This window comes from Macrobrachium nipponense, chromosome 12 (assembly GCF_015104395.2).
Source record: "Macrobrachium nipponense isolate FS-2020 chromosome 12, ASM1510439v2, whole genome shotgun sequence".
Taxonomy (NCBI): Eukaryota; Metazoa; Arthropoda; class Malacostraca; order Decapoda; family Palaemonidae; genus Macrobrachium; species Macrobrachium nipponense.
Window position 1 is genome coordinate 58,037,585 of NC_087205.1, and position 18,289 is coordinate 58,055,873.

Genomic DNA, 18,289 nt, shown 5'->3' on the forward strand with positions numbered 1-18,289 from the left:
ATTATGGCTTTGAGTACAGACACACCACATTACCAACTGACCAATCCCATTGCTAACAGAATACAAATTGTTAAAAAATAGATAGGTGGAAATATCACAAGCCCTTAACTTATGGGCCATTGAAGCAAACATGTTTATATGTACAACTTACAAAAGAGGAAATACTATTTCAATTTGCATCACCATCATAAGTGTTGTTACAACAACTTCCCTTTACAAATTAGACAATACAAATTCCCCTGATTTCTCTCCATCTTGTGGTCTTTCTTCCTTAACTTCCATTAAACCTGGGTCTTCATCTATCACTTTTCTCCATAATTTTCTAGGCCTTATTACAGGTCTTTGTCCTGCTATTTTAATATCTGCTGTTTTTCTGACCAAATGAGCTTTATCTTTGAGATCCTATTCTCTTTTCAACCCTCTTGATATAATTTCTCCACTGATTCATTTGTAATATGATATTCATGTAAAACCTTTTAAAATTCTCCTATTTCCCTGTCAGTGCCCATGTTTCTGCAGCATAGAGCATCGCTAGCAAAATTCACTCATTGTAAGTCTTGGCTCTATTCTGATGGTATATTTTGATTTACCAATATTCTGGCTCTCTTTATGCATTTCATCCCTATTAATAGATACATACTCTTTTACTGGTCTCTCAATTAATTTACAGGCAAGTGTCTTCTAGGTAACACAAAGGCTCCACCTATTCAAAGAACTGCCTATCTCAACTGAGTTCTTTGCCATTTCTTCTGCATTTTCTCTTAAAATCCTTTTTGGGTTATAAAAACTCTCTCACTACAAGTATTATCTGTAATCCCAGGTACTTCTTGTGACATCTATTAAATTTGATACACAGTACAGAGTTCACCTTGACACCTTTCCCACAACCACTTTCATGATTGTCCTTTGCTTTCTTTGCAATCATCACAAGTTTTGTTTTGTTTATGCTGATAATTGGTCCTCCCCTCTCCATTTCACTCTGAACATTCAACCACCTCTTCTTAGATTCTCCTTTCAACACTAAGTCACCTGCATAACACCTCTCAAGGATGCTCTTTCTGCACTCCTTAATAGCTTGTTCCATTACTAAGATAAACAGCTGATCCTGAATGGACACAAAAATTAACCTCAGATTCTTCAGATGCACCTATCTTCAATCTAGATCTAGTGTAATGTAGAGTAATTTCAACAGCCCAACATAATTTGGCTCAGGGCTACCAGCTGAATTTTTTTATATCCAAGCAAATATGTGTCATAGCCACTTCTTTGCAAATCACTTTATCTGCTGTTGCCTCATTGTAAAGACTGATTTTGTTGTTAATCTCTTTACCTGCTGTTGTCTCATTGTTACGACTGATTTTGTTGGAAAAGTAAATCCACAATGGTATGTCTGTTTGATTTTGTTACTTAAAATACAAAGCAGAAAGCTTTTGATGACCTGCACAGTCCTTGTCAATCTCAGATTGACAAGGACTCTGCAGATCATCGAAAGCTTTCTGCTTTGTATTTTAAATAACAAAATCAAACAGACATACTATTGTGGATTTACTTTTCCATTTTACTGAATCATGTGATTATGAGCTTCTACTGATTTTCTTGTTAATCTCCCTATCATGAAGTCACACTGACAACTGTTGAATCCACTAATTGTTATCAGCCGCTCCCCAGTACATTTTCCAGTGTTTTTATAGCATGCTCAAAGAATCTGTTCAGTTGAAATTCTGATTCCATTCCTCCAAACTCATCTTCTTTGTCCTTGACACTAGCCTTCTGGCTTCCCTCCTCTTTCCCCTGCATACATCTCTATCCTCTTCCTGGTTGTCCTCTGCCAGATTCCACCAACCCCTTTAAACTACATATATTAACAATATCATCCATTTTGAGTTTAATGTCCAGTTTCCATGATTTTATTCTGACTGCCTTTACCTCAACTTCTTTCTATTCCTCATTATTAAATTGGCTCACAGCAACTTCTGCAAAATAAGTCAAGCCTCTCTGGATAAAATATTACAATCATTTTCTTTGAAGCTGTCCATACTTTTCATCAGAATAGGTTAATCTAAAGAATTACTTTTGGATGTTGGAAAGGTTAAAAGATTAAATTCAGATTCATGCAACATTGAAAATTTAGTAATTTTTCCATGCTTTGAAAGTTATGAGCTTGAAGATAATTTTGTAACAGCAGGATCTGACATTAGAAGTTCACAAAACAGCAACATCTCACATTAGAAGTTCACAGAGTATAAAAAGCAGACCCGCATTTAGACAAAAAACTTTTCAAATAGACAGGAAATATAGAAAATGGGAATTCATTAAATAACAAGTTGAATCAGGAAGACAGAATTAAGTAGGAACATTCTATGAGTATGAACATGATATTTTTATAATACAATTAGATTCTGTATGTACTTACCCAGTACTTATATTGCTAAGAGTTTCTGCTCGATGGCAGCCTAAATTGAAATTTCATGGGTAGCTCTTCGATGGCTCAATGTAAGTATACAGTGCCGTCCCCCAATGGCAATACTAGGAACTACTTAGCTAATCACTTCATTCTGTTTTATGCATAATGTCCATCAGAGGGGAGGCAGATGGGCTCTTGATGATATAATTACTGGGCAAGTACAGGCGGTCCCCGGGTTACGACGGGTCCGGCTTACGACGTTCTGAGGTTACGACTCTTTTTCTTAAATATTCATTGAAAATTCCGCCCCAGGTTACGACGCTTGTTACGAGGTTACGGCGATGACGCTTCCGACGCTCCGAGTTAACGACGCTTTTAAAAAACGCATACTATGATAACAATCCTTTATAGTTTAGCACAGTTTCTCTCTCTCTCTCTCTCTCTCTCTCTCTCTCTCTCTCTCTCTCTCTCTCTCTCTCTCTCTCTCTCTCTGTATTTTCCGACAAAAATAATCACTAATTAGTGTATTTTGATGTTTATTTTCATGACTAAACACATTTTTATAATACAAAAATGATTTACTAATTTTCAAATATTAATTTTGATTAATACTGTATTAGTAAGTTTAATAAGTTGAAATGATATCACATAATAAAAATAATAATTCTCTCTCTCTCTCTCTCTCTCTCTCTCTCTCTCTCTCTCTCTCTCTACTACAAAGATGTATGTTTTTTTGTATGATAAATAAATGATTTACTATTTTCAAATATTAATTAATTTATACAGCAATAATATCAATTCATTAAAGAAAATACCATAGTGAATTAGTAAGATTTTAGCTTATATTTAAAAAATTATGGAAGAATGAAGGAAATCCCAGTCTTCTTTCAGTAACCTTTTCTCGAGATCCAGGTACTATAGCTGTCAGATATATCAAGTTCTGTGACAGCCAGGAGGGGGAAGAGCTGCAGTGTTGCAATCAAGTGTTCATGAAATTCCCCCCCCCCCTCTTTCTCTCTCTCTCTCTCATCTCTCTCTCTCTCATCGGTCTCTCTCTCTCTCTCTCTCTCTCATTTACTGAAACTCGAGATTTTTTATGTACTTGTACTATTTGCTTTTAATATCTTTCAAATAATAATAATAATAATAATAATAATAATAATTATAATAACTGTAATTACAAAATTCATATGTGATAGTATTTTAAAGAAATACAATACGTATTAATCTATCATGTCACTTTTAATTAAGGTTAACTCTCTCTCTCTCTCTCTCTCTCTCTCTCTCTCTCTCTCTCTCTCTCTCTCTCTCTCTCTCTCTTTTGCCACACAAGATAATAATGTGTCATAGTGGTAACTCCCTCCCTCTCTTTTGCTGGAAGCGTTATAAGTATTTTTTGAGAGAACAGAGAGAGATAAACACTCTTCTCTCTCTCTCTCTCTCTCTTTTACCGAGATGGAAGAATTTTTATGGTACTAGTATGTAAAATGTTTATTGATAATTTCAGTTATTATTTAATAATAATAATAATAATAATAATAATAATATAATAATAATAATATAAAACTTTAATTACAAAATTCATAATGGTCGTATTTTAAAGAGATGAAATGACCTTTCCATGTCACTTGTAAGGATAATTCCTCTTTCTTACCGAGATGAGAGAATTTTTATGGTAGATGCACGTGCTTATTATATTTTCAAAATAATAATAATAATAATAATAGAAGTAGTAATAATACGATAACTAATTTCAAAAGAAAATTCTTCCCTTCGTCTTTTTCTGTATCAATTTCCCTACCTCATAACTCCAGTGACACTCGGAGCTTAACAATGCCATACAATGGTCAACGAATTTAATGGTTTTATGTTTTTATGTATCTCTCTCTCTCTCTCTCTCTCTCTCTCTCTCGTCTCTCTCCTCTCTCTCTCTCCTCCCTCATCTCTCTCTCTCTCTCGCTCTCTCTCTCTCTCTCTCTCTCTCTCCTCTCTCTCTCTTGTATTTTAATGGAAATATACAGTAATTTGTGAATGCAGTGCTGCACATGAAAAAAGTAAATTAGTGATAATTTTAGATACGGCCCTAAGAAAAATTGCAAATTAGTGAAATTTTCCCTGTGGACATGTTTTCAAGAACGTCATTCCGGCTTACGACGATTTTCGGGTTACAACGCGTCTTAAGAATGGAACCCCCGTCGTAACCCGGGGACTGCCTGTATATACAAAATCTAATTTTATTATGAAAACATCGTTTTTGTATGTATGTGACTTACATAGTAATTATATTGCTGATCCCACATTGAATCGAGTGGGATCATGGACATATTCTACTCCAAAGCATTAAATCATGTAATGAATTTGAAACAGAAAAGTTGCTAGCATTGAAAAAACAATGCTTGTCATTCCTATCAGTTAAGAGAGTTATGCAGATGAATACTGCCTCTGGTTGGTGCTCATCTTAACTCATAATGTTGTTGCGGTAGGGCGAAGGGTTGCCTCCTACTTAAAGGGGCCAGCCGGCTAAGGCCCTTCTTTAAGGACAGGACTTTGATATTCATACCACTTAATGAGGTGACTTGAGACATCTCCAAACCGCATATGATTTTTGCCTCTGACCTTCGGTTTTGTGATGCCAGGGCGATTTATCCTAAAAATAGCCATACCATTTTTCAAATTCTATCTCCTCCCTTGATATTTAATATTAAGACCTGGGATTACTACCATATATAAACCTGATGTAGACCTCCAACCAAATGAGGAGTTTTTTTTCTAAAAGTAATTTTTTTGCTAGATATGAATTTTTCATTATGGTAAAAAAATAAACCCTATAAATTAGGAAAACAAAATTTATAAAAAAAAGACTAAACAAAAATTGGAAAAAAGGGCTTCATTTGATTGTTCTATAACATCTTTCTGAGTTATATACCAAATTCCAATGTTATAGCTTTAAAACTAAGTGAAAAGATAGATTTTGAAGGTCAATAAGTATAGTTTTGAGATACGGGCGTTCAAAGTTTTTCTTCGTATTTTTATAACGACAATGTTAATAAATAATGATTATTATGAAGTATATTTCTTTTTTGTGTGTTAATAAACCAAAACTATTTTATTTATCATAATTTAATCATAAATTATGATCCCTTTGCTCATATATCGTAGCTTGGGGCACTGCGTCAGGCAAGACAGGGCACTCCTTTCTACGCAACTCTCTCTCTCTCCTTCACTAACTCGGCTTATTACAGCGAATTTTCTTCTTCTGTATGTTACCAAGATGTTTTCCTAGTATTTTCCGTTTTGGCATGATGAAATTCTTGCCGAAACAAAAATACACAAACATAAATGCAAGAGAATGTCAAGAGGTGAAATTCGAAGTTGTACTATCTTTTTACAAAGACAATGCTAATAAATCATGATTATTATGAATTTCATATTCCTTTTTGGGTATTAATAAACCAAAACTATGTTATTTATCATAAATTAAGATCCCTTTGCTCAAAGATTGTAGCCTGGGGGACAGTGTGACGTGTGCTTCAGGCAAGATGGGGGCGTTTACTTACTACGCAACCCTCCCTCTCTCTCTCTTCACTAACTACGCTAATTTCGTATATATAATGATATTCTGTAATCATATTAGAGCGAATTGTCTTCATCTTTATGTTAGCGAGATGTTTTCCTTGTCTTTTCCTCATTGGCATGATGAAATTCTTGCCGAAACATAGATAAGTTTATGTAAAAGCAAGCGAATGTCAGAGATGAACTCGAATTTGTAGACTACTTGACGTCTGTGCTCACACTGATCATGGTTAAACAGTGATATTCCCCTCTATGGCCCACGGAATCTCTACAGATGCCATTTCTCACAATTTATTTGACAATAATTATCAAAATTTACGATAACAGAAGAAATATTGCATTTTCTTGTACGGATGAATGTTTTAGGCTTATTGAGTTATGTTTACTAATTACCCTGTAACTACAAAAGTAAGAGGAATTTTGACGAAATATTTCGTATACGTATTCTCAATTGCCATATGAAGCTCCATGAATTTTTTCATGACTTTGCATTTTTCGCCCTATACCCCCATATATAGGGGTTCCGGCCGGCCCCCTTAAGGGGAACTTTGCAGCATGGCGAATGCTCCTATTGCTAGCAAAGTATGATAGGTGCCCACCCTTGCCCTGGGTGCAGCACCAAAATAAAATAACCAGAAAACACTGACACCTACGCTGAAATAATGTCATGACCCATCCACTGGAGTGGTTGGTGCTCCAGGTACACTGTACCCCCTGGCTCTCCAATCTCAGCACCTTACTGAAAAGGTGAAGAGATAATAGTAGAACATCCTACACTTCCTCCCACAATGCCATGATGGTCACTAAAAATGGTCTCGAGGTATTGAAAAATTGACATTTTTTAAGCTTACATAAAAAAATTATAAGAAGCAGAATGGGAGTAAAGAGCAAAGAATGACTGAAATCTGAGGAGGAAGAGGCTGTTCTTATATCCTTAGCTTTGCTTCAAAGAAGGCCAAAAAACATTCCACAACAATGAGTGTCTCAAATAAAGCCCATTTAAAATGAAAAACCACATGTTTAGACTGAAGAAAAGACAGGTTCTTACCGTAACTTCTAGGGTATGGATGGGCCTCTGATTCCTGTTGCAATAAAGGCTGGAAGTCTATAGTGTAAACAAAAGGGATGTAGTGCTTGACGAACCACTTCCTGTCACTATGAAAGTTGGTTCAGGGAGGAACTTTACTGCTTACCCTAGAAGCAGAGCTATCAGGGCAGGTGAAGTCTTCTAATGTTCACTACATATCTGGGTTAACAAATAGTAGTTGAACACTTTATGAATAAGAAAAATATGTATATAGAAGACAAAAAACCTGCTGTATTTGTCTGATAAATCATTCTGAATCATTGCAGTGGCCTATGGGTCAATTGCGATGAAGCAGAAGACTTTAGAGACTTCTATTGTACCGTAGGGTAAAGAGAAAGATGATAATGAATCTAATGAGACATATCTGTATGATGATTCTCACAATGGTAATTAAGCAGCCCAAAACCAGAACCATAAGCCAGAATCTAAAGCCAATCAGAGACATAAGTCTTTGATGGTCGGGCAGACAGATTTGAATTAGGTTTTAACCCTGAACAGAGGAGAAACAATACTAGGAAACAAAATCCCAGTGAGAAGGTAGTACTCTGCCCTCACTAGACTCTGTAGGCCAAGTTGCCCAGCTGTGCATTTCGCCTTGGAATGCGTTCACCTTATAGAGCGATCGAGTGTACAACAGATATATTATATGATTTGTATCCTTGAATTCTATTTTTTTTGTTAAATGATAAGAGGATGTGATGAGCAATGGCATTCTTGAAACGTAGAAGTCATCATTTTGACTCTCCGGGGAAACAGAGGTCTGCTTTGAAAAATGTTGACGCAACTTCCTTGGGTGACGTGATGTCGAAGGTCACTGCCTAAGCAGAATAGACCACGTCCTATGCCCGTGCATGAGTGGAAGTAGATATACTTTCTGAATCTGGTTTTGAGTAGATTCATGGGTGTGCCTATGATCTGTATGACGTCATGAACGTATGACAAATTGGTGACGACACTTATCTGGGAGTGTCTTGTGAGTGAATTCGTGCTTGCGTACATGCGAGCTACTCCCCTACATAATGGGAGAGTAAGTTAACCCTCTTACGCCGATGCGGTAAATAAAAAATTGTCTCCCGTATGCCGGAGGGGTTTCGGAGTGAGCGCGGAAGCGGAAAAAATATTTTTTTCAAAAAATCACAGCGCGCTTAGTTTTCAAGATTAAGAGTTCATTTTTGGCTCCTTTTTTTGTCATTGCCTGAAGTTTAGTATGCAACCATCAGAAATGAAAAAAAATATCATTATCATATATAATGTGATATATGATAGCGCAAAAACGAAATTTCATATATAATTGTATTAAAATTGCGCTGTGCGCAAAACGGTTAAAGGTAACAAGTTACTTTTTTTTTCGTTGTAATGTACACTAAATTGCGATCATTTTAGTATATAACACATTGTAAAACAATAAAAGCAACACAGAGAAAATATTATCACAAAATAATGCATGAATTCGTAACGCGCGGACATAAACAAATATTTTTTTCAAAAATTCACCATAAATCTAAATAATGTCCTAGAGACTTCCAATTTCTTTCAAAATGAAGACAAATGATTGAATATTACTATACTGTAAGGATATTAGCTTACAATTGCAGTTTTTTATCATATCTGACGAGTTAAAGTTGACGAATGTCGAATTTTTTTATATATATATTTTTATATGCAATTATTTCGGAAATAAGAAAAGCACAACCTTCAAATATTTTTCATTTTATTCTACATAAAATTGCACACATTTTCATATATAAAACTCTATGAAATGCCTAATATGAAACGGAGCAAATATTCCGAGAATGGGACGTACGCATTTCGGAGATTTGTGGCGGAGAATCCGCGCGCGGAGGGAAGGAAAGATTTTTTTTTAAATTTACCATAAATCTAAATATTTTGCTAGAGACTTCGAATTTGTTTCAAGATGAAGATAAATGACTGAATATTACTAGACTGTAAGTGTTTTAGCTTACAATTGCGTTTTTCAACCATTTCGGTAGTCAAAGTTGACCGAACGTGGTTTTTTTTCTATTTATCGTGATTTATATGCAAATATTTCAAAAATGAGAAAAGCTACAACCTTCAATTATTTTTAGTTGTATTCTACATGAAATTGCGCACATTTTCATATATAAAACTTTATGTAACGGCTAATTTAAAATGGTGCAAACATTACCACAATCGCACGTATAATTTTTTCGGAAGAGTTACCGCGCGGACGTAAAGAAAATGTTATTTTTTTCATATATTCACCATAAATTGAAATATTGTGCTAGAGACTTCCAATTTGTTGCAAAATCAAGGTAAATGCTTGAATATTACTAGAATATAAGCGTTTTAGCTTACAATTGCGTTTTTCTACCATTTCGGTAGAGTCAAAGTTGACCGAAGGTTGAAATTTTGGCAATTATCGTTATTTATATGAAAATATTTCAAAACTGATAAAAGCTACAACCATGGGTTGTTTTTAGTTGTATTGTGCATGAAATTGCGCACATTTCCATATATAAAACTTTATATAACGGCTAATTTTAAAATGGTGCAAACATTACCACAATCGCATGTATGATTTTTTCGGAAGAGTTACCGCGCGGACGTAAGGAAAAAGTTTTTTCATAAATTCACCATAAATCGAAATATTGTGCTAGAGACTTCCAATTAGTTGCAAAATTAAGGTAAATGGTTGAATATTATTAAAATATAGGAGTTTTAGCTTACAATTGCGTTTTTCGACCATTTCGGTAGAGTCAAAGTTGACCGAAGGTTGAAATTTTGGCAATTATCGTTATTTATATGAAAATATCTCAAAACTGATAAAAGCTACAATCATGAGTATTTTATTGTTGTATTCTACATAAAAATGCGCACATTTTCATATTTAATACTTCATGTAACGGCTAATTTACAATGGTACAAAAATTATGTCAAAGTGACGAAATAATTTCCGAGATGTGTCACAGATACTTTTTAGTGCGGCAAGAAAGAAATTCGCGCTTGCGCGCCTGCGTAACAATTGTAAACAAAACAACACCTTGATCCGTGAACTCCCAGCATCCCCCAAGGCGTGTGATTCAAAAATTTTAGGCTGGTAGGCCTATAAGTATTTTTCCGCGAATTTTTAAAAAAACTTTTGTAAGTCGACGTAAAATACGTCCAGTCGGCACACGAGAGACAAAAAATGTCGACATAAAATACGTGCAGTCGGCGTAAGAGGGATACTGTGTACATGATGCGGATGATCAGAATACACATCACAGATCTGAATAATACGTATGGCAATGATGATGATACCGATCATTCATAAACACTGCGCTATGATGTCACAAATGCGTGAGGCAGAGCCTTCCATCTTAACTAATGGCTGAGCAGAAGTCTTCAGAATACACTTCACAGATCTGAATAATACCTATGGCGATGATGATGATACTGATAATTCAGTATACACCTCGCAGATCTGAATAATACGTATGACGATGGTGACGATACCAATCATTCATAAACACTGCACTATGACATAACAAATGCGTGAGGCAGAGCCTTCTGTCTTAGCTAATGGCCGAGCAAGAAATCTTTCTCTCGCATTCCCCCTTGGAGGAATAATAGTTTTTTCCTCCAAGCATTCCCCCACCCCTTCTCTCAGATACCCGCGACCCAAACCCCCCTCCCCAACCCACTTAAAATACTTAAAAAGACTATAGATTTTATACGTTTTGCAGTGTGCGACTCGCAGACTTTGAATGGGTTCCTAGATACAGAAAATCTATTTTTGAGAACTATCGACCACATTAAAGGGGAATCACATAATTCGGAACCAGACTGTACGTATATACATTGAAGGGTATACTAATGTTTAAGATTACTTTGAAATTACAGTCACTGCTCAAAGAGTGTTTAATTAATGTGTTTTCGATTTAACGCGAGCTAGAAAATATTTAAAAATGTTTAAAAAACATGAAAATTTCGATTTAGTGTGAATTGACACCTGAGCTATGTTTTCAAATCACCCGTGCATCAGTGCTGCAGACAACAGCCGTCGACATAGCACAGAATGTATTTACTAATAAAGCAAACAATTTTTAAAATTTATTAATAAAGAAAAAAATTTGACACAAAACTAAACCAGCTTCATTCCGACATCAGCATAATTGAGCGATGTCATATTGCTGATGACTATGTACAATTACAAACGTAACGAATAATATGCATCTTTTCCCTGGATCTTTTAAAAAGTTATACATTACTTCACCGTATCCAATGATATTGTACGTATACTCATAATATTGTGTTATAAAATAATAACATAGCAGTCAATGTTTTGGTTTAGAAATCAGCTGATGGTAAATACGAGTTTATTTCGCCATATTTAACTCAGTTCTGTGTGAATTTTCTTGCTTCTAGTAAGAATAAACAAATATCTAGATACATTACTTTTACGAGACAATGTCATTTTTCGTTATATGACGAATTTTTAAGTTGAAATATGGCTTGAATAAGTTTCCTTGTGAGCTAATTTATCATTTACATTAACAGATTGCTTTGGGAGCATGTTTATTGCATAAAAAAAATTCTGTTGGCTATTTTCACTTGATTTCATTGCAATACGAGCTTTGTGTTATTTACCTTTTATTTGAATGAAAACAACAGTAAAATTTGTTGTTTCAAGCCCAGTAGTTTTGATTAAAATGATTTTCTCTCAATTTTATCTACGGTCATGTTTCATGGCATAACTTTACTGGAGTTTTATCCTTGTTGCTGATGCAAGATAACAGTCATTAGCAGCTTGGCTGTTTATATATTTCTAATGGAAAAATGTTTCAGATAACTTTGAAATTATATTAATAATACCAATTCAATGGTATATTTGATGTAGGATGATACTTTAAGTATACATTTGGTATTTGAACTTTCAAGACAGGATGATATAAGCATTTTTAGAGGGGAGTTCTAACTATTCATGGGTTCAAGCTATTCGCAGGGGTGTCTGGTACCCATCCCCAGACAATACGGGGGGAACACTGTATCAGGAATTCAAAGTACAGTAGTACCTCGAGATACGAAAGGCTCAACTTACGAAAAACTCAAGATACGAAAGCTAACACGAAAAATTTTACTGCTCTACATACGAAAAGTTTTCAAGATACGAAAGGTTTCTGAAAGTCCGAGATTCGCCCCATAACAATTTTGAAACTCGCGCCGCACGCCGCCTTCTTAGTTATAGTAGACTCGCCACCATCCTCCTGCTCTCCCATTGGTTCCTGATGCTAGCCAAGCCATGAGATCCTTCTCTCTAATTGGACAGCATCCCTCCCATCATGCATCTTCTATACGTACGTGTTGGCGTGCCTTAGCTCGGCCACTCCGCACCCGAAACTTTACCGTACGCAATCGGCATATGTTCGGTCCAACGATTTCGTTTAGTAATGTAAATTCGTTAGTGATTTCGTTGCAGTACATATTATCGTGTTGTGCTACTTTATCATGTTGTGAGAACATAACTTAATTAAGTAGAGTACATAGAGTCATGGGTCCCAAGAAAGTTGCTGAAGTTCACAGAAAGAAGAGAATGCTTTCTATGGAGAACAAAATGGAGATAATAAAAAAGTATGAAGCTGGCTTGCGGTTGAGTGTGATCGCTAAGGATTACGGCCGAAATCCGTCGATGATAGGCACTTTCCTTAAGCAGAAGGAAGCCATCAAAGCAGCTACACCTTCCAAGGGCGTGACTATTTTGTCCAACAAGAGGAGCCATGTGCATAATGAAATGGAAAGGCTGCTTCTTGTATGGATCGAGGACAAAGAAATCGATGGTGATACGATAACCGAGACGGCAATCTGCCAGAAGGCCAGCGCTATTTTCGGCGATTTGATTGCCCAAGCCCAAGACGACGGCGGAGAGGGTACATCAACGGCAACCCCAGAGTTCAAGGCTTCTCATGGGTGGTTCAAAAAATTCTGTAAATGGACTGGCATCCATTCGGTGGAAGAAATTGAAATTACGTAAAGTATAAAAAAGTAAAAAGAAATGTAAAAGTCAAAAAAAGACAAAATAAATTTTATTTTAAGTTTTTTGTAAAGTTAAGCGTTACAGTTTTGTTAATGTGTTTTGTAAAGTTTAGTTTGTTTTTCTGACATTTTTTTATGTTTCGTAAAGTTAAGTGTACGTATCTGCCATTTGTCCTCCTCCTCCTCTGCCGCCACTTTCAGAGATAGCCTCACTCAAAAGGTAAGCTTTACGTTACAGTAATAATATTTCTTGTACACTAATATACACTTTATTTACAGGTTTTGCATTTTTATTCTTTATTTAGGTATTGAATGGTCCAAATTGTTGTAGTATTTCATTGTTTATAGGTCAATTTAGCTTTATTATGAAATTTAATGGGGTGTTTTTGGAGGGCCTGGAACGGTTTAGCCATTTTACATGTAAAATGTGTTCCAAGATACGAAAAAATCATGAAACGAAGGCCGCCTCGGAACGGATTAATTTCGTATCTCGAGGTACCACTGTAATCGAATCCAATAACCGATTACGCACCCCGTTAATTGACTTGAGTGGCCCGAGTCCCAGTCCGCGAAGCGAGCTGGAAGTTAGGATTGAAAGGTCACAACTGTATTACACCAGAAAAATACCTCTGTATGCCGAGGCCATTCTGGCCCTCTCTGTAATGTACCAAAGTACTGCCGAAGCAAAAACCTGGTAATTAATAAATACTTGACTGACAGGCACATATCGGCTTATGGCCTCCTGTAGCCAAACATAACACCATACTCTCCTTACTACATTTCAACCTCTACACTGTCATGCAACATTCAAGAATTACTTTAAAGGTAATCATTAACGTGTGACTTGTAAGTAGCCTAATCCCGGTAGGTACATAAATTCAAAAGTTTTGGGATAAAAGAATGGATAACATTCGAGAATTACTTTAAGGTACTCATTTACCATCAGCTTGAGAATAGCCTATGTCCAATGAACAATCACGAGTGCAAAAGGATTGCCCTAAGGTAACTATTTACTGGTGTCTTGCTAACAGCTTATGGGTGGTAAACAAATTCAAAAACGAAAGTTTGGCCTAAAGCATTGATGTAATATCAAGATCACTTAAGGCAATTATTAACTGACAACTTACATGTAGCCTAAACCCGGTAAGTCAAAAGATATACATGCAAAAGTACTTGATCAGTATACTTGAATATTGATACATTCAAGAACTTTTTATAAGGCCATTATTATTCCCGGGGACTGCAAGTATCTAGCTTGATGATCTGAATAAAATAAACAAAAAACAAAGTTCATTATGCTTGAAGGCTATGTATGAGTTCCGGTGGTTGTAACACTACCAAAATCCAGTGATTTAACCAGAAAGTAAGAACAAGCTGCTGTGAGCACTCAATGTTTCGTCGCGCAAGCAGAAAAGAGAATGCATCAATTAGGTGTCATTCCTAGTATTGTCGCTGGAGGACGCACTGCATACCTACACTGAGCCATCACAGCACTACCCATGAAATTTGAATCTAAGGCTGCCATTGAGAAGAAACTCTTAGCACTATAATTACTGGGTAAGTCACATATACAAAAGACTATTCTTGTGATTGTAAGAATACAGTACATGGCAGCTAATTATGAGAATACTCAGGATAATTAGGGAAGGGGTTAAAGGAACAGGTTCTTCTTCCTTGTGTTTTTCTGTTCTTTACTGAAATTCTTACTAGCAGAATAGGCATGCAGAGCAAAATCTGAACTTACAGCTGGCAAAAGGGAGCACTCCTAACAATTTTGACTTGTGACCCGTCTGTTCATATCTGAATTTTTGTAACGAATATTTGTCTTGAATATTCGTAAGTAGGGTGGTGACTGTACTGGATTCAGAAGAAGTTCCACCATGTCCTCTCTCTCCCACATGTTAAAAGAGAAAGGACACATGGCAACATATTCTAGAACTAGTTAGAACTGGTTGCTTGTTATGTACTTACCTGTATCTAATCTGATTCTAGTGTGAACTCCAGCCCATTATTGTTCTTATTACAAGCAGACAATAAGAGGAGGTTCCAGACATTTAACAATAATACTGCTACATTTGGCTTGAGTATTTGGAAGAGATACTTCTCTGGCCAAATGGAACACAGGTGACTATATAACTTGTTGAGTAGCCACCACAGTTCCTAAAGTGTGTGTGTTCACGGACTTCTGCATGACATCCCTCAGGTACAATTATGTAAAAGTAACATGTCTTTGCCAAACTCCTGCCCTCATTCATCTGTAAAGTGAGGTAGCCAGAAGTAGAGGGCATTCTTGGAAACCTCCTCCTTAAGCATACCCATACTAACAAAAAGAGTCGTATATACTCTGGGTCATAAAGCAGGTCCTTTTCAGATGGTGCTTAAATGTGTGCATTAAGCAAAGAAGCATTTTGTCTGGGTCTCCAGCAAAGTCTTGAAGGGAGGGAATGGAAAAACTATCTCATCCATAAATGACAGGTTCTGAGGTTTTACCACAAACTCAAAAACAAAAGAGAATGAGAGAGATCCCCAACCCTTTAAGTGAGGGACAAGATATGACAGACCATGTAATTCCCCTCTCACTCTGGAGGCCAAAACCTTTAGTATGGCAATACTACTTAAAACTTCTTGTTAGCATAGATATTTCCACCAAAATAGAGGGGTCTAGCCACTTCAGTTTGAAGACCTGTAACAAGGCTGAATTATGTACTTTTACCACAGAAACTGAGAAGCTTTTCTCTGTAAGGTAGAAGAGGAAATTTGCAATCTATTTAAAAGATGCTCTGAATGAAGAGGTTCCGCATCTACAACATCAATCACTAAAGTTGTCCTTCTTTCCTTGATACATGTTCACTGAAGATAGACAGGTATCCCAACATCTCTCTTGCAGGCATATGAGAAAAACCTCTCACAAAAAACTAGACAACCTAAATGTGTGAAGTTGCTAGGAGTCAATTGCTTGATGATGCTGCAAATGTGTGGCTGACACAGGAATATTGTTCGGCCTTGGGCCAATGAGGAACCACTGGAGTAATTTCCCTCAAAGTCATCAACACCACTTAATGTCCCTTCAGCTGCTTTCGGGATGGCTGTAGCGCCATCCACACTGATAACTCCAGAGCACTGATATGCAGACGAGGTGTGCCCTGCAGACAAACATCAGAAATAAACTTCCCCTCTTATGTGTGTACCCAACCTCTTCCTCAATGTATCTGTGGACAGTAGAATTGGTAGGGTAAGGGAAGCTTCATGCAACTCCCTTTAAGAGGTGTCTGTCGTCCATCAGGCACTCCAGGTCCTCCCTAACTTGCTGATTCAAAGTAGAAGCTGATAAGAGGGAGGTCCTGTCTGTTATCCATCCACCACACCAGGTACTTCCTGACACAAATGAATGAGGAAATAAAGAGGATATCATCAAATCCGAGGAAGTGACTGTAGGTGAATCCACCTATGAGGTACGAACTTCTCTAAGGACTACAAATATCCCAAAACTACTTGCCAAAGCTGAGCTAGTTTTTCCTGCTGTGATAGAAAATGTGCTGTTACTTCCTTGAACCTGCTAACAAGAGACTTTGATTGAATACTCTCATTGTTTCTAAATTCAAAAGCATGACCAAGTACTTCAATTTCTACTTCGGGATGAGATTGGACTCCCTTCAGTGTACCATGATACCAAACTCATGGAAAATGGAAAGTAGTCTGTCTCTTTCCCATAACAGCCATTGCTGGATGAAGTTAGGACCAACCCAAGTATCATGGTAATCAAATGCCCATCAGAAGAGCTCAAGCTAACTCCAAAGCAAATTCAGGCAGTCCCTGGTTATTGGTGAGGATTCCGTTCTTGGTGGGGTGCTGATAAGTAAAAAGCCCCATTAACTGAAACTCGGCAACTTATGGCACTCATGGCACTAAGTTTCAGTTAATGGCGCCAATAACCTGTTAATAGCACCAGTGTTAGGTATGTTATAGCACCATAACCCTATTATTGGCACCTTATGGCATCGATAACCGAAACTTGGCCCTTATGGCACCATAAATTGCTGATTTTATGGCACTGGACAAGAGCCATATAACCGGATTACCAAAGACCTGTAGCCAGTCTAAACACAGTACCACTGCAAACAAGGTGGAGATATTTCTGAGAGTTGTGAGTAACTGGTACCTGAAAGTACTGGTCTTTCAAGTCTACTGAAAGTATGAAGTCACCAACATTGACAGAATCTAACACTGAAGAAGGTAGTTCCATCCTGAACCAAGCCTGTGACACACTTAGTCAAGGAAAATAGGAAACAGGGCAATGCCTGCATCTCTAATCCCTGCATGCCTTTACCATGAGAAAGATACAACTGTAGTAACCCAGAGACTGCTTATCTACTGCTTTTGCAATGTCTTTCTCCTTCATCACTTCCACCTCTGTCAAAAAGGCCCCAGATCTCACTTATATGGAGCAGAGGAAAGCAACAGCATTGGTGTGTTCGTGAGCTTACAACATACGTCGTTGAATGAAGCCTGTACCCTGTCCTGAAGAACTGTTACTACCCAAAGCTCTGCTCATTTCCTGCCAGTTGGTCCAATGGCAAGACAGCCAAAGTCAGTGACTCTCTACCTTCCTCCTTTCCTGACAGAGGTTGGAAAGGGAGAGCAAAAGGATTGGGATGGATCTCCAGCCTCCAAACAGGATAGGGTTGAGTAGGCTGTCTGGGTTTCTGAACTGCAGGTTTCTTCAATGTACGTGACTAAAGAATCACTAAACCACCATCTTAGGTTCATTTGCCTTAGCCTCTCAGATGGATTTGAAGGCTGCTACATAGGTGATGATAAGTCCTGAGAGTCCATCCACATAAGCTCAATCACTGCATCAACATTACTCTTAGGAACAAGAAGTGAAGAAGTATCAAGCATAAAACTAATCCTGAAAGAGAAGCAACTCTCCAGAGAAACTTGCCTTGAAAAGACACATTCCCACCTTAAATAGACAAAGTTAACCCATTGGTTGACATACTGGCATGCAAAAATGTTACGGGCCACATCTTTGATGTGGAAATGACGAGGGAATGTGTTTGTACAATCTGCTAGAAGTGAAGGAAATACATACCTAGCCCACACATCAGCTTGTTCACATCCAAAACACCATGCAAAAATTGTGACTGTGGCAACCTGACCCAAGGTCAGAGGGGAGGAAGTGGGAATGTGTTTGCACAATCTGCTATAAGTGAAGGAACTGCCTGGACCAC

At 37.1% G+C, this 18,289-nt stretch overlaps 1 protein-coding gene across 1 annotated transcript in view; it reads right to left on the reverse strand.

The window, feature by feature from the left end:
• Nucleotides 1-18,289, reverse strand: part of LOC135224546 (uncharacterized) — a 387,606-nt gene that overhangs the window by 133,052 nt on the left and 236,265 nt on the right. The gene's annotated exons all lie outside the window — the stretch shown is intronic.